The sequence below is a fragment of the Perna viridis genome, chromosome 5 (genome assembly GCF_037379345.1).
Source record: "Perna viridis isolate PV_CMFRI_1.1 ecotype Kerala chromosome 5, ASM3737934v1, whole genome shotgun sequence".
Lineage (NCBI taxonomy): Eukaryota > Metazoa > Mollusca > Bivalvia > Mytilida > Mytilidae > Perna > Perna viridis.
In genome coordinates, this window is record NC_142449.1 from 25,986,921 (window position 1) to 26,005,652 (window position 18,732).

Genomic DNA, 18,732 nt, shown 5'->3' on the forward strand with positions numbered 1-18,732 from the left:
TCCCATGGATCATAGTAAAAGTGATCACTATATCCCTCCCATGGATCATAGGAAAAGTGATCACTATATCCCTCCCATGGATCATAGTAAAAGTGATCACTATATCCCTTCCATGGATTATAGGAATAGTGGTCATCCTGTCCATCTGTTTGCTAGTCTGCAACTCCTCTAAAACTGCTGTATGTAATTTGATGAAATTTTCACTTATTCTGTATTACAGTACCTGAACCAATCCATGTAACTATAATTCTGGTCCGCCATCAGTCACCAATCAGTTTCTGATCAGTCATTGATCTGTCAAAGTGATCCGTTAAACCGGTGATCGCTTCCATTATTTATCACATGACCACTGATTGGTTTATATATTTTACGGATTCCTTTGTTTCAATTTTCCATTTTAATAAAATATTTACGAAATGATATAAATCAAAACATCAATTTTATTAATTTTCTTTTAAATATGTCTTTTTTAATGAAATACTAAACGTGGATTTGATATTTTAAAATTCTTAATACATTAAATATAGCAATGTGTTGGATTTGTTCCAATACAAATTTTGAAATTTATATGAATCGATCACACGTCATTTTACACAACAAAATAGTGATCAGATTGGTCATTGGTTATAGATCGGTCATCGATCTGTCAAATACTTACACCGACACCTTCTATTTTTTCCATCTGAATGTCTTATGGGGTTTCCTGATGTGAAACAGCAATTAACCATTGATATTTAGTATCTAAGTACTTCTCAAATACGTATCAGCTTTTGGAACAGTTCATCTGGGAGATTCTCCTCCATTAACACTGTCTGACATGGAGTAATTAATTGGATTTTGTAAACGGCATTTACAACAAAGAAACTTTTTCCCCCGAAAACCCGTTTTTTTGGGTTTTTTTTTTGCATAGCAACCATTCATTTTCATGACAACTAACTATCATTTCTTTCATGTTGCCTTTGTATTTTTATTGAGTGTTAAACAATGTATTTTTATTACATCAGTTTTACTAAAATAATATAAACTCCTATTTATATGGTAAAAAAACTGCTCCTAGGAATAAGGTGTTCCATGGTTACCCAAAAGATTACATAGCAACCATTAATTATCATAGCAATGAACCATTATTGTGATATATTTTCGCATGTTCTAAAAATGAAAAAAGCTTTATGATGTATTTTTATAAGATCGCTATCTGAAGTTATAATTCTATTGTTCAAAACTAAACCAGGCAACATTGGTTTCCATGGTGACCAGAAAAAAATCTCCATAGCAACCATGAGTATATTTTGTCAAGAATGGTTATATCTAATTATATACTGACAACATTCTTTTTTTATTGGGTTAGATAATATCACATGGATTAAAAAATGCAAATTCTTGAATATTGTTTTGTAGAGCTATCAGAGACATACAATACATGTATTATATGCATCTTACAGTATGTAAATGAAGATGCTTCATTAAATGACCAACTCCATTTAAAAAACTCATTGATCATGTTCATAATAACAAGTATCGGTCAATCACTTAAATGTATTTGGTTCATGAAAATGTTAAAATTGACTCAATATTTATGGTTGAGTTCTATATCCCCCTTGACGTTTGTAACTATGTATTTTGCTTATTTGACAACAGGAGGTTATGGAGTAAATGTTCATGTGACAACGACTCACACAATACAGTGATACTATTAGATTATTTTATATTTTTTTGATGAGAAGGAGTTTCTCATGCTTATCTCGTTGAGCGGCTTTGTTAAACATTTAATAACCTGTTTATCGCTGTTTTGCTGAATTGTAAGCTTTTATTTTCAGTTTTCTTGACCAAAATATGTAAGTTTTATAAGCACTGCAAAATTTCCTTTCGGGACTATTTTTCAGCTACGTGCTATGTGACGTCACATATGTTGTGCAGTTGTGATACACATTTTTTGAAAAAGATAGGTTAACTATGACGCTCGCGTTTAAAATTTGTTAAATAATTTTGGGATTTATTCATTCTAATCGAGCGAGTTACTGTATTAAATCATTTTCCATTGTAGACTAGAAAATATTGCCACAAATTAGCCATTATTTCGTAGGCAGTAAACAAACAGATGGTTATTTGGGTCATCTAATATTCCTATGCTGTTGCTTGTATGTCACGCGAGGACATAGAAACTAGCGATAATTTTCATTCTCACTCGACTGGCGTGAGATTGAAAATTATCGTTATAGCAAGATCAAAAGGATTTTAAACAAAGTAGTGATAATCTAGAATTATACAACATATCAAGGAGCGTCGTATTTACATGTATTTGTGTAGCTTAGTTTATGTTTTGTTTGTTAGCTTCTTTTGTTTTCCTTGATTGATTTTGTGTTAATACATTACTATTTATCGTTTCTTGCGATACTGGCAGACATTACAAATCTCTTGTTGTATACAGAGTTATTAAATACGATTTGCTTCTGTGTTCTTTTATTTTATGCTGAATGTTTTCAGAGTTGATACAGTTATGGAAGATCTGAAATTCAGGATCATCAGCATAGACTGCTATTAAATGCAGGGGGAAATAAAAAAGCAATTCAGTATTTAACATAATTTAATGTTTTGGATAAAGAAAGGTTGGATACTTGAAAAAGACAGATACATATATGGAAATGATAACAAAATAGGACTGAATTATCCCATAACAAATAGACGGACAGACAGAAAAAAATGTTTGCCCGAAAATTAATTCCTTACAATATCTTTATAGCATTGTAGTCTACATGTAGCAGAAGTGAACAACACAATTTGGGCTGATCGGGTGAAACCTATTACCCTCCAAAAGTTCGTTTATGAGAATAAAGTGATTTGTTTTGCATATTTCAAAGACCAAAGATAATCCAATATACGTCTTACTTTGTATTATCATTCCAAGTCTCAAAGTATTTTATTTTTTGACAGACGGATGAACACTTGTATTTCTATGTCTATTAAAAAAAGTTAATTTAAATGTATTTCCCATATATGTGTAAAGGGGCTTTAATGTAAAGCTGGTACATGCATTCTTAATCAGTATCACTGACATATCATTCCTCAGTTGGTCCATCACTCTCTGATTCTGACTCTGTTTCAAGCGGTGGCATATCTGTAGCATTGATAATAGAGTCAGAGAATCGACAAGACGGAAATGGCTGTTGTTGCCATCTACTACACCCTAGATACCAGATAGTGGAAGAGATGTGCGCACAGTACCAACAACTCGTGCACCGACTTTGCAGGTACAATACCAGCCTGTGATGTCGTCATCGCTGAACGCAATCCACAAACTACAGACCTTCGACGAGGAATGTCTCGATGACAATTTAACTCTAAGCAGGTTGGGTCTATCCTTGCATGTTTGAGAACATAGTTATCATCAGACAGATGACTCTCTGTATACCTTGGCGCTAGCTTGAGTTGGTATACACCCATAGGTATGTCTCTGACTTGTTGTAAGCTTAGCCTAGGAAAATCGAGCACATTTTCAGTTCCGTTAACCTCTGTGCCTTTTCCTGATAAGATTGTTCTCTTCAGCAATTTATTGTATACGGTCTGGTTGTTGTGCTCTTTCTACCATTATTTGCCCCAGTTCATCATTTCCAAAGTCATTAATCAAAGTAGCATGGAAGCAGTTTATCAAGAGTGCACAAATCTTTTCAAAATCTCCTATATGAGGGACAAAGTGGTTCGATACAACTTTGTCTAAAAAGCCCCATTGTTTAATTTGCCCATTGGCGCTCTCAACAACCCATCTAACTTTTGTGATAAGACGGGATGAATTAGCATCCTCTGTAGTTTGTTGCTTCTCCCCTTTTTTGATGTAACATGACATCTCAACATTAAGTTCACATTTTCAAGAAAGGTTTGAGCATCCCTAAAACCTCTGTCTATGACTAAGATATCACTGTCTTTAATCCACTGCTTTATGTACTCTGAATTAGTTTGAAACATGTGTTTTGTAATTGGTGCTTCATTGTTATGACAATCTGCAAAATAGGGGCCAAGCACACTCAAAATATAACCATTGGACCTGACTATTAGCATGGGCTTCACCAGAGGTCTGTTCTTATGCAAACTGTTTGTGCGTTTCTGGAACTGGTGATAGGAACTTTTTTGTATATGAATGTAAGTTCCGTCTAGGACCAATACAGCCACACCATCTTGATTACCAGCAGATAATGTTTTTTGCTGTGGGTGTTGTGTGTTTTTCCACAAACTTTCCGATATCTTTTAACATCAAGCGTGTTCTTGTGAGCAAATCATTTATGTCAATTCTATTCAGAAATGTCTGTGATGTTTCCTGCAAGACATTTAAAGCATCTTGCTTAAAATATTTCCCTATTAAATGATTCGAGGAACAGCTGCTATTTGTGGCAATAAAATATCCTATATACGGATTTCTGAAGTGTGACCAATTTTCGTTATCAGATTCTGTCTTTATGTCATCAACATGTACATTGTACCTACATAGTAATTTATATCAAATGTGTACATGTAGGTCTAGACAAAAAAAGAATGACCCACTGACAATAAAGCAATTTTCCCTTCTTAGGGGTTTCCGGTTTTAAATCAGTTCATGTAAACATGTACTTTAGCTCCCCGTCAATTCCATGTTGATTAGGTCTTTCAAAATTTTACTACTTATATGAGACATTTGTTAAATAGTATCCTATATTATGCATAATTTTTGGTGAAGTTACGACGTACATGTAATACTTTGTCTTAAGTCTATGATTTATTGCAGGGATAATTTGTATACTATACAGTAATTAATAAATGACGGTATGTTTTTTGTTTTGTTTAAATATCAATTCATATAGGCTTCAATCATGCAAATGCTAAAACTAATATAAATTCAGGAGATGGACACAGGGTCAGCAGTTCTTGCCACCTTCACTCCCGTTTCCTTTCCCCCTTATTTCCAGATTCCTTTTCCCAGTCTGCTCTGCCCATCCTGGTTCCCGCCTCTTAAACACTCCTTTAAAATAACACTTAAGTGGTGCACTTAGGGGATCAGCAGTTCCCTTCCCTTTTACTCCCCAGTTCCCAACCTCCCCATTTTTCCAAATAAATGTCACTCCAGGTTCCATACTTATATATTCCCGGTTCCTGTCCCTTCCCTCCTGGTTCCCGTTCCCTTAACTCCTGGTTCCGACACCCCCTAATTCCCGTTCCCACCCTCTCTACAGCCCTTCAAATATACAATATGGTCAGTCCCCACAGTGTTTTAGGATTCCTACCCAGGGCAAGCGAAATTTGGGTCAGGAAAAGTTAGGTGCTTAATTACACTTTCCTGTATCCAGTTGAAAACTTCATATGCTGTAAGAATTTATTTTGTTAGGAAAGCAATCATTGACTGGGAAAGTTGATTTTATGTGGATTTTTCCTGAGGAAACCTCAATTTCTGAAAAATCCTAGAACACTGTCCTATAAGAAAAAGCATCTTACAGTCGAACCTCGTTAAGTCGAAGTCGAAGGGACCATGCAGAAATGTTCAAGCTATCCGAGTTTCTAGTAATCCGAGTTTGAGGATAAACCTGATATACTAGTAGTTTGGTTAATGATTGTTTCTGTAGTTACATCATTTGTTGTGCTTGTACATGTACATGTATTTCATTTTACACAGTACTTCGTAATGTCTTGCGTTTCATATCGGAAGATATTTTTTTTGTATGTTGTATATCATGTTTGAAATAATGAACGGCAGCAAGTGTTTTAGTGAAATTTCCTTTTTATTTTTTCAATATCAATAACGTCATAATTCATAACAAACTGCTTTGTTTGATTCACAATCAGGAGTATCGTCAGACCATGTGCTCTAAATTATAACGATAAAATTTCAAATTCCCTAGCAAAACGAATGTAGTCATTGAAATACCCTTACTATCATCTGTTCAATTTTTCATTAAATAGTCAGATACCAGATGCATCTGCTTTTTAAAAATTTTTTTTTATCAAAATATCAAAATATCTGATATCACAGTTAGTGTAAATTCCGACGTGTTATTAATAAAATTCATTTCTTTTAACAACATGCGCAATTTTAAATTAATTAAATAAACAAATTGAACCATAAAGAGTGTCAACAAATTAATTTTAAAAGCCACGCTAATCGTTGTTAAAATACACTTCGATCATGGTTTGTAATAAGGCAATCAGTTTTCTGACTAATTAGTTGACTTCCAGACATCAGGGTTAATTAACCTCGAAGTCCTATCGAGGGGACTGATTGATTACCTCGAGTTATCCGAGGTTTCGATTCATCCGAGTTCGAGTCAACCGAGGTAAAATTGTATTTGAGTAAGGGGAGTTTTGCTGGGACTTTGTAATTAGTTCGAGTTATAGGAGATTTTGACTAATCCAAGTTAGACATATCGACTGTATATTAATTAGTTACCATCGATATTATATAAGGTAAAGCAGACAGCCACAAACAGAACAATAGCAAATATTGACCTCTTTATGTCACCATGTTGATTCCAGTTAAATTCGTATAATCTATAATACAATATATGAATAGTAAAAAACATGTTCACAGTTGAATATGAAAAAAAAATAATTCTAGACTCGAACCGCTATCAATTGCTCTGTAGTTGGTCACACTAACCACTTTGCCACGGCGAACTATCCAATATTAAGTGAAAAATATGTACTTATCCGTACTTTTGGTACATAAATATCTTTTGTAATCGTTTGCAGAAATAAATAATTTTCAGATTTCACTTAAGAACGTACACCCAAGGGATGAAAAAAATGCATTATCGAATCTTGTCACATTTTTGTATTCTGCAGGACAGAATATTTACAACCAAAATATATTAAAAGTCAAAAGTATTTTTTAACACTGCAATCAGCGAGTCACTGCTGCAATTATTCCAGGGAAAATGTAGATAGGTGTTACTTTATATCAAAAAAACAAATAAATATTAAATACGTAGTAAAAAAAAAAATAAAAAATTGCCAGCACTGAGATTCGAACCGTCTGCTTCATTGACCGGCACGCTAACCATTATGCCATAAGTCCTATTAACAATTCTAAACGATATACGGAATGTATGTACTATTTTTATTTTTGATAAATATAAATATTTCATGATATTTTATATGTATATTCAAACTACGACCGCTTGTAGGAAATAATATTTAGCGATTCTGAACCTCTCGGACACACTACACCCAAGGGACGAACAACTTGCATTCATGATTCCGGTCACAATTTTGTCATCTGCAAAACAGACTCCCCACTACCCTAATATAAAAAAAGAATGAAAGGTCTTATCGGTTGAAATAACCTCCACGAAATGTTCAAAGAAGCTGAGTAATACATGATCAGGATCTTTTCAGGAAATAATAAGATCTTGCAAGATAAAGACCGTCTTTTTGACCCCACATTAATTCCCCATAAAATTTCCTTTGACCCCTATTTTTTATTATAACATGCTAAAAAACTACCTGAAAATGGATTCCATAAAATGTTAATCGATTCTGGCGGTGAAAATCCGACGTACATGTTGACATCCCTTCAGAAAAGTGCCGTCCCATCACCGGTTACGTTCCAATATTATTATGATAGTAAACGAAGTCCATTTTTCAGCTGTTTTTTTCAATTTTTGAGCGTCTCCACCAATGTGACCCACAATAATGTCTTTTGATTATGATTCTGCATTACGAGAATTGTCCAAATTAATTTTATTTTTTGTGGGTCACGTTATCTGAGGCATTAAAATAGAAGTTTGTGACTAAAATCACATTTTTACCCGCATTTTCCGTTTCTGTGGTATTTTGACTTCTTAAAAGGTGGTCTTAGGTGACACTACGATTAAAATACTAGGTATATGACAAAATTGAGATGTTTGGCCATTGTTTTCTTCTTTTAATTGATATGTTCGTCATAAATTATTTTTTCTGAAATGGGGGACCAAAAACGGGCCTTAGCGTATTAAGTCCTTTCGTTGATTATATGGGAGTCTCTTCCCTAATGTGGAAGGATGAACAAGTATGGATTCAGAATTGAAACAATTTTATAGATATATGAATCAATAAGGAAGTTAATAATTAGCTCACTTTAATGAGAATTGCACTTTGGTCAATGGTTATTATTGTAGAACCATAGTTGTATAATTTATATCATAGACCCAGTGCTGAGGGTATATTTGCTATTTCAAACACTCAGTGTTAAACCTTACCCCTTTATACAAATTAGTACAGTACATGGGTAACAGTTTTGATGATTTGTAATGGGTACTGCTTATGCCCAGTGAATTTTTTTCACATCCTGTATAGCAGTCTCCAAGTAAGCAGAGTGATACATTATAAGGCAGGAAGCGATTATAGTTCTACGAAGGAGATTGATCACGGATATGCCCTTGCAGCTTTGGTTCATTGACTCTTACAATGTCTATATTTAGATACAGAATGACCAGAGACTTTGTGATAGGCTTTTATAATATAGATAGCAGTGAACTAACTAATGTTCCCTTTATAATAAATTTCAATAGTTTCTTTTGTGACATTAACTTTACTTGATGTCATGGATGTTTTGGAATGTCAATTTGCCTGTCACAAAATTATAAAAAAAATAATTTTGAAAGTAACAACAAACTATTGATAAAATGAACATGATAAATAGGACTAACAATTGTTTATTATGAAGAACCAAATATGATTATTGCATGTGCACACGACAAGCTGGTGCACTCGTAATGTCTTGGCATTCTTCAGCACTCATAAGATCATATTTTGGTTATTCACTCTTTACAATTAATTATCATATAATTGAAATTTACACAAGAATTATATCTAACTCTCTGTATCTTAGCAACCAAGGATACATACCCCAGTATATTATTTGAAGAATTTGATCCATAGTTTATTTTGCTATGACACATTTCCTTGTTCTACAAAGAAGGTATTTAAACACCAATAATTGTTATATAACTGTGCAAAAATTATTGAGTTGTATTTTTGTTGGTTTTTTTTGCCATAAAAGTATGACTTTGCAGATGTTTCCATCACATTGCTGAATTTTATGATACTATGGAAGTAGCTAAGTAACAAAAGTGCAATCAAAGTCTTAATTTTATTACTTGCTTTTCAGTAGTCATCATACAATATGTAAATTGAATAGTTTTACTGTCGTTTTCTGTATATTGGAATTATAAGTCTTTATGGTTGATCCCTTCCTCAGAGAATTGACTTTTATAGAACATTGGCTTGTTGATGTATCATTGACTGTTTGTCCTTTGTCATAGTTATTTAGTACTATAACTTATTTAACCGTTTCCTTTGTTGGGTTTGTCTGATGTATCATGTTTTTTACACGAGTGATTCCAGCCAAAAATTTCAAAATTTTCTAGATTTTTTAAAAATTTAGTCCAAAAAAGCTCAAACTTGGCAGAAGTATTAACTTGCAAAGTGTCTTCAGAAAACAGATTGCGAAGTCTTGTTCTTAGTTACCATGGCGACAGCAGGCCCTCAAATAGGCAGAAAAATGCATTTTTTTGACAATTTTAAGGCAATTTGGCAAAGCTGTAAGGCCTCCAGATTTTTCTGTCAGCAAAGGGCTTGCACTCCCTTTAAACTCCCAAACAGGACCCCCTGCAGGATTTCCTTTTGGTACCCTACTGCACCAAAAAATTGTCATTTATTTTAGTTATAAGCCTTTCATGTCAAATAAGCCAAAAAAAGTGCAGAGAAACCCTTGGTTTAAGCCCTTTACCAGCCCTAGAAAAGAGTGTGGTGTTTTTAAAATTTGAGATGTCTGAAGACTTCATTTTGACGGAAAGGGTTTAGACCAAATCAAATTATTTTGTAGATTTTCATCCCAATCTGCCCCATCTCAATAGGCTAAACCCCAAATTTGTTTGTTTGATTTTTTTCAGCAGTTCAAATTTCTGAAATTTTTTTATGACCTTAACTTGTCATTGTAACGTGCATCTTTTGCAGGATATGCTGGCTTAACTCTGCTATGAAATTATTCAGATTTTACAGCTCCTGAAAAATATTGAAAAAATAATGAAATCCTCCTACCTGGACCACTATTAGTTATTGATGGATGAGATCTGTACTGTATCATAAAGCTATCACTTTCTGTAACAACAATTTCTAAAAATAACATTTTTTTTTAATAGTTTTTAATTTAAAAATATTAAAAGTATCAATACCTTCTTTTGATGTTTGAAAAATTTGAAATGTAGGAGGTTGATGATTTTATAAGTTTGTGTAATTGTGTTTAACTATACAGCTTTAATATTGGTAATTCTTTTTAATTGCGTGAAGAAATTGTTTGTGTTACATAAGTAATTAAAAAAAAAATACCCATTTAACCTACTTTTGTCTTTCAAGTACTTAATTAGACCATTTTGCAACTTTTCAAGTATTAGATGCAACCAGTGCATTCTCCTTTGATAAGCGACGAAAACATTACAGAGATAAGTCTAATGAAATTTTCCTTGATTTTATATGAAATATCACATTAAATCATACTAATTCTTAGTATTTTCTAATTACAGAAGAATTTTCATCTTTAGTTTTATGTTTAGCTTAATTCAAACATACGATTTATGGCCTTATATTGTAATGAGCTAAAAGATCTGAGAGTCTTCAATCCCTGACATTAGAAAATTACATGTCTTTGCAGAAAAAGAGCCTTTTGAAAACAAAAGCCATTTTTGATATCAATCTTGTGCAATTTTCATTGCTTCAGAACATGATAGCTTTTCTTGCATGGAAAAATTGAAGACAAAGAGAGATATATCTAACAGCTTCTAGAAAGACTCAGGCATTAAGATATTGAATTTAAAGAAATGTATCTATGTTGATTATTCTCCTTCCTGTTAGAAGTGATTAGTAACTTACTCATAATTAGTCAAAATACTACATATCTGTAGGCAGGGGGGTTCAGGGGATACAACCTGACTCCCTACCCTGTGGAGGCAAAATGGTGTTAAAAATGAGATTAAAATAGGTTAGTCGCTGTTATAGTTTTGGTAAATTTTGTCCTAATACCTTCCCCCCTATCTAAGACATTACCTGGATACAGGCCTGCACTAGTGCTATTATTGGTAGTAATGATTAGTCAACTGCTGGTGATTGTCAACTTAAAATTATACTTATACTATAACGAATTACGGGAACAACAGGGGATAACATAGGAATTCAGGGGTCATAATAGAATTAAAGGTCAAGTAAGGCAAGAAAACATTTAAGAGTAAAATTTGTGAAAAGTCAATACCTTATGCCAAAATTTTTCTCCTTCTGAATTTTAGGGGATGTATGCAAGATATGCCCCCCTTATGAGTCCACACATTAGCAGGCTGTTATTCAATTGAAAAAAAATACAAATCCCCTGTTAGATGGAGAGTCGGTGTTTTTAGGGAGCTAAAAATGAATTCACAATGAATAAAGCACAATCAGAATGATTTTGACAAAGAAAATTGAACATGAAAGCCAATACTGAACAATCACAGTCTTTAAAAATCAATTGATGAGTCTACTCACTGGTGGTTAGTCAAATTCTTGTTGATAAGTCTACTCACTAGTGGTTAGTCAAATTCTTGTTGATAAGTCTACTCACTAGTGGTTAGTCAAATTCTTGTTGATAAGTCTACTCACTGGTGGTTAGTCAGTTGCCATCTTTCACCTATTTGTCATTTCTGCATGGTGCTTGTATTAAAGGGTTTATAGTGTCCTTGTTATAACATTTTTTATAGATGATTGTCAATTATCATTTTTTGAAGAAATGCTCATGATCTGCCTGATGCTTGCAAGGGTGTGTAATGCCCTTATTATGCCATTCTTGTATTAGATGATGATCTGTTATCTAGGATATGGTACTATTAGACAAGGAAGTTATTTAGTCAGGTAAATGTCTTAAACTTTCATGATGACAGCCAATCAGGTACTCCAGATGGTTTTAGTTCACAATGATGTTGCAATTTATGCCACTTTAGATATATATATATATATATATATACTTACATTAGCTTTGTTACTGCAAGATTTCGTCATGTCAAGGTTATTTTCAAATTTTAAAGTTTTATAGTGCAAAGATGTAAATTCAGCCATTTCTCTAAAAATAAAAGTTACAAAATTTTATGTAAATTTGAAGTGTTGAGTAAAACTTGAGATTTATTGACTTACAACCTGACTTTTTGCACTGCTAGTTGCTCAAGTCCAATAAGTTTAAAATACAAATCATGTATTGGTGAAATGCACTGAAATGTTAATTACTTTGTAAAAGTCCATAGTGTGGGTTCATGTTTACTTCAGTTACCAAGTTCTGGTGAAGTAGCTCTACTGGAAATTTCTATGACATAAAACTGGGACATTTTGCCATAACTTAGATTCCATTGCTAATTGATGATTTGAATTTAGTTTGATTAAGTATCATGAAGTAAAACCTGAATACCAATTTGCTGAAAGGCATGAAAACCTCATTTGTGGAATTTGATAGTAATTTTATTGCTAACTTGCATGATAAATATAAATAAATATTGGGCAGGTTTGTTAATAATACATTGTACACAGAATTTTCTCTGAAAATAAGCTGCAGTAGAAAATGTGTTAAGAATTTATAATAGTAAGAACTTAGTTACACAACACTACAATTCAGATCTAATTTTTATTAGTCCATAGACAGCATATGTCCTCCTTGCAGAATTTACAGTTTACTATTCGGATCTACGTCTTAACTAGACATGACATTCAACCAGCAGCATCACAATTGTCTTGTAGAAACTGCTCATTCCTCTAAGGGTACCAGCATTTTTACAACTAGTTTTTGATTACAAAAGTTACAATAGAATAGGTTGACTAACTTAGGGTTATCTTCATTTGAAAGAAATCAATAGGGCACTCTTTTCCTTTTTTCGTACCGCTAAATAAAAGGTTATATGAAATTTTTTTTTGTCCCTCGCAACGCATTGCGAGGGAACATGGACAATGCCGGGCATCCGTCCGTGTTTTCCACACTTTTTTTGTTATGCTTTTACCAAATAAGTTTTTTTTTGGTATGTGGTCTTATTATGAAGAGTTATAGATTAAGTTCAACTTACGGTTGAATGATTATTACAAAAGTTATAATATGGACTTAGACAATTTCAGTGAATTTACAGTTTTCAGCACTTTTTTTGTAATGCTTTCACCAATTGATTTTAAATTTTGTACATGGCCTTACTATGAGAAGTTACAGATTAAGTTCGACTTGTTTAGGGTTGATTGATTTTTTTATGGAAGTTATGGCCCTTGGGCTTAGAAAATTTCAGTGAATTTAAAGTTTTCCTTTTTTTTTCCGCAGAGGACATTGGAACACTGTTCTTTTATTATTATAAAACCACTATAAAACTTTAACTTGTAAAATGGTATCATGTTGTCTTCACCAGGGTCATTGTCATCTTTGTCCATAGACATTTTGTGTCATTACCATAACATGAGTATAAGTGTATAGATCTTCATAAAACTGTACTATGAGGTATCATACCACAAATCAACTAATGAGGAATTAGGGGCCAAAAAAGGGCCAGTAGCAACAAAAGTTAAATATTTACCGATAAAAAAATGACTTCAAGTGAATGGACTTTTTATGCCCTTACCACAATGTGTTCAGGACAAATACTTTGACCTTTGTCTATGATCCCGTCCTCCTGCAGCAACCAGTTTTTTTTTTTTTAACTAAATGCCTTCAAATATTGAACTAATTATTTTGTATGCAGGTGTATATTGATGAGTTACAGAACAAGTTTAAGTTTTGTTCTAGTTGGTTAATTTTTAATGGAGTTGTGCCCCTTTAACTATGAAAAATATTTTTTTCAACCAGTTTTCCTGACTTTTTTTCTAAATGCCTTAAAATATTGACCTGATATTTGTTATTCAGGTTTATATTGATGAGTTACATACTGAGATTGATTTTTGATGGAGTAATGAACTTGATAACAGTATAGAACTTTCTTAAGTGACAGTGATTACTACAGCTGATTATAAGGAGGGATGACATTGGAACTATATGATGTAGTGCAAAAGACTAGCTGAGAGGCAGGGCATTCGTGTCTTGCTGAAATCACCAAAGAAAGGCTCAGATAAATATTAAGGAACTAAAGATGTTTTAGAATGAGGGATGAAAAAGGGGCCAGAAACAAGCATTTTGCTATTGCCTGAATAATGACATGATTACAAGTGATTAGATCTTTAAAATTGTACTACAAAATGCCTGCCCAGGAAGGTAGGCTGGGAGTGGTTTTTGGGGTTGTGACTAGAACCGTTTATGAAAAAGGTGCCAAAAAGGTTCACAAGTTATAAATAATCAATTGTTGTAAATGTTTCCTATGTTTTAACTTTGAGAAACACATTGTTTTCGTTTGGTTGACCAAATAGTGCTGAAGGGGTATTAGTGTTATATTTATACATCTTCTTGTTTCCTCAAAAAAACAATCATTGATTTTGTTCATTTGGCATTTCCTCTAGACAACAACTTGTTATGGTATTCTTTATGTCACATGCTAAGGACACATAATGATGTAAGAATACTTACCATATCACTTGAATGAATATTAACTTTAATCAAACTTAATTTCAAAGCCAAACATAGGCTTCTTTATTTCATTTATGGTGTGATTTTCTAATTTTCCAACTTTAATGATTTTTTTTAAGTCTTCTATTGAATCACAGAGAAAATCTCCTGTGACTATATTGTACCATACTTATTACCATAACACGGAAATGGCAGCCCACCCTTGGCTTGCTCATTCATACATATGGTAAACTTTGATGTATTTAAATAGCAGTCTTTGTAAATACCAGACAGGAGGTGATTCATTCGTGCCAAAATCAACAAAAAAAAAAAAAATTAAATAAAAAAATAAAAAAATAAAAAAAACTTTTGATTTTAATTAAAAAATAGTTATAGAGTACATTACTATTGTTAGCCATGTGATTGGTGCACTTTTGAGAAAATAAATTCGATGATTCTGTTTAAAAATGACACTTTGTAAGTTTGATGGTTCTTTTAAATGTGTTTGATTTAAGAGAGAGGTAATTGTGTTTGTTCCAAAATGCAGATTTAATGAATGAGCAACTAGGACTCCACTAAAAACTGGGAGCATGGACCAAGTGCACCGGTAGGGTAAGCAACCTCTGCTTTTCTAGAAACAACCTCCAAGTTGCTCATAAAAAGTCAAGTCCATGGTAAAAGAAATCTGGCTCAGCGTGCTGGACTTGTCTGGTATATAAAATGGAGTCCAATTATAGTAACATGCCTACCAGTGGGCTGTTGCTTATATTACCTGGTAAATTACAAAATCTATCTCAGATACTGGACTTGCACAAAGCAGGGTCTGGTAAATAAAATGTTCTTATCTTGAAATGCATGAAATACCTGCCATATGATGTTAAACTACAATCAATCAATCAATCAGTAAATAATGTAAATGTGTTCTGTAGGTTTCATTATTAGTTTTAGAAGGTGAGGAATAAATTTGAAAAGTTATATAGTGATATTTAGGGAATAAAAGTTTAAGGAAATATTGTCTCTATGAAATTTAACTAAGATATTTTGACTAATTCAGTCACTTTACTAACCTTATCTTCAAATCGTATTGGTATTTTATCTGAAATGTGGCTCTCTGAAATATACTGTGATAGTACTTTTGTTCATGGTGTACCAATTTTTGTGGTTTTTGTGGGTAGGCCGAACCACAAAATCTGGTTCTAACAAAAAGCAAATTTCCATTTATGTATATACTGTTAAAATCTCAAATTCAAGAATCCACAAACTTGTGTTTCTTGCCAAATCCATGAAAATTGGTTTCCACGAATTACAATACTTTCACAGTAAGTTGTTACTGAAGTTGATTAAACAAAATCTTCAACTTATGACTTTTTTCTTTAATTGCATGACTATTAAGTGGGCCTATACTTTAATAAATGTAAAGGCTATTGAAGATTATGAATTGATTTTTAAACAACTTTTTTAATGAGTCTCATATTTCTCTTGTCTGTTCCATGTTGGAAAGTTTTGTCATGGTTTGAATGACTTGCCACTTTCTTCATAGAGGATATTGTCACATTTTGATTAATGGTCTGGTATAGAACTTTCTTAAGTGACAGTTGTTTCCTTCTATGGTATTGCTACAGCTGATTATAAAGTTAGATTACATTAGAACTATATGATGTAGTGCAAAAAGACTAGGTGAAAAGACCTTTGATATTAAGTTTTTAATCTATGCCTAACTAGGTTTATCATGACCTTTGACCTCAAAGGGAAGTTTTTTGTTGTTTGTGCGTTTTTTTTCTTCACTTGGTTGCCCCGTGCAGGTCCGGGTGTTAAAAGAATAGGCCTGCAGCAGCGCTAAGCTTGTCGTATAAGGCGACTAAATGGTGCTCAGAAACCTAGCCGGGGGCTAGGCGCTCTGCCCACAGAGCAACTGGGATGTGTGCCCCAGGTGGTTGAATGGGGCACCCCTGGCGTGTTACATGCTGGGGTTGTCAGGCTATAATACGGAAAACCTGACCGCAAACCATAGTGGTGCACCGTGTTGGGAAAGATGCCACGTTCCTTGCACGTTAAAGAACCCTGCTGTGGTATTCAATAGGAGTAGGAACCTTTGAGCTCCACCACAGGAGGCTAAATTGCCCCGACCTTACCCATCCCCCCTTTTTCCAGTGGCAATCAAAATTTGTCAACCCTATTGTCCTTGTGTCCCATCCTTTTTTTTTTTTCATTTCATGTTCATTTTATCATCCATTTCATGTTCATCGTCTGAATATAGCTGAAATATTGCTGCTCGGACGTTAAACCCCAACAAACAAACAAAAATCTTCACTTGGTTTGTTGGATCAGTTGCCAGCTACTGAACAACTCTAAAATAAAAGTATTAATTTTTTTGGTCTATTTTGTTTAATAATTCATGCAAGTATGAATAATTATGGTTATAATGAGAACTTATGGGTTAATTTTGCCTGCAATGAGAATAAAGAGCTTGGTCAATTTTGTTTAGTCTTAGAAATTGTTTCCTTATAAAAAAAGTATGAAAATTTTATTGCACACAGTCAGTCCTCTTTTTCATCAGATAATTATCATGAATAGAATAGATAATGTCACATGTTGTTTTTTTTGTTTTCATTGGATATTAGTTTTAGGGGAACTTCTTTTTATTGTTGACTTACCAAATTGTCGTATAGTTAGCAGGAAATAGGAATTTCTTTCAAGGTTTATGGTCTGAGTGTGGATAAAATGTTGTAATTAGATTTGTTTCTGTAAGAATTTAAAGGATGAATGGCCTTCTATGTTTGGTTAATTAGATTCTTTAAGGAGACTTCAAAAATGGTGTATCGTTGGCTGGTAATGGCTTAGGAAGTCTCTAAAATGATAGATTGATAGCTCCTGTGGGAAACTTGTTCTGTCTAGTTCTAAGCAGACTAACTTTCATGAAATCAAGTTACATTTGTGACCTTGTGAGTTTGACTACATTTGTTCTTTTTTTTCCCGTTTATTCGATTTATTTTTGTTACCTTCGTAGTTTAAGATCTGACTTCTGAAATTTGTCCCAGTTCTCTTGGTTTTAATAAAGTTAGACCTATAGTCATTGTTGGTCATTAATTTCCTTTTTAATGATCTGCCTGATCTTTTTTTTGGCATATACATGTATATACATATATTTGGGTTGTGCTTCTATTTAACTATGTGATTGGCAATCAATGCTCAAGGTTTAAGAATGGACAGAAGGTATTTTATGCCCCTGTTCTACATGTCAAAGGTGTATATTGATCATCATGTCTGTAAATCAAATTTTTGGCTTCAAGATTCTTTTTAAAAAAATAACTCTTCTAAATATTTTAAACATAGTACCTTTGATATTTAAAAAAGTGGTCAAGTTTCATTAATGTTTATTGAATTTTTTGCTTCGAGCTTACCTGTTAACCTTTGGAACAGTTTATGTTGGAGATTCTCCCCCTCTCCTTTGACATTGTCTTATGTGAGAAATTTTTATATAAATGCAAATGTATGTAAAATTGTAATTATTTAGTATTATACCCCCACTCAACAAGAAAATTTGGATGGATTGATTTTAATATGGATGTATGGCTTACTAAAGATCTTCATATTTTGTAAAAAATTTTTGGTGTTGTCTGATATGAGTAGAGTTATACCTAGGATGACAATGTGTGCAACTTCATGTTTTTCACAGATAAATAGTTTGTATAACCAAAAACCTCCAACTTATCTAACATATTTATGTGACAGATACTAAATTTTTAATTGAATTTGTAGGAATCTCTCCCTCCCCCCCACACACAATATGGATGTGTTAACAGGTAGGTTTGAAGTTTGTATTTCAAGGGTATACCTTTAAATCTTACCATATCCACTTCCAGTTGTTTATATGGAGTTGCATTATACATTATCATGAAACTTCGTACACACATCGTAACGGTATGAAATATATGTACTTAACCTTTCACCAATTTAAAGATGACCCTTCCTTCAAATTACATTTATTCTAAGATAGGCAGACAATGTCCTGGTGCACCTGGTCCATGCTTCCAGTTTTTAGTGGAGTCCAAGTTGCTCATTTGCTTTTGTTACTTTGTATGTGTGATCTAGTTACTTAATGTTTTTTGTTGTGTATGTCTGTTTTCCATGTCTGGTCTTTGTCCCTGGATTACATTCTTTTGATTACCGCTATAATCTTGGTTCCCTTGATTACTCTTTGATTACCGCTATAATCT

The 18,732-nt window shown here is 33.2% G+C and overlaps 2 protein-coding genes and 1 pseudogene across 2 annotated transcripts in view; 1 reads left to right on the forward strand and 2 right to left on the reverse strand.

Moving 5' to 3' along the window:
* LOC148616843 (uncharacterized) overlaps positions 1 to 8,914 on the reverse strand; it is a 37,783-nt gene extending 28,869 nt beyond the window's left edge. Inside the window, exon 1 of the mRNA XM_088583967.1 lies at positions 8,845 to 8,914. The gene's annotated coding sequence lies outside the window, so the exon portion shown is untranslated. The remainder of the gene's footprint in view (positions 1 to 8,844) is intronic.
* Positions 1 to 18,732, forward strand: part of LOC148616842 (ATP-dependent RNA helicase DDX1-like) — a 206,856-nt gene that overhangs the window by 108,974 nt on the left and 79,150 nt on the right. The window lies entirely within an intron of this gene.
* LOC148616844 (uncharacterized) lies at positions 2,854 to 4,289 on the reverse strand (annotated as a pseudogene).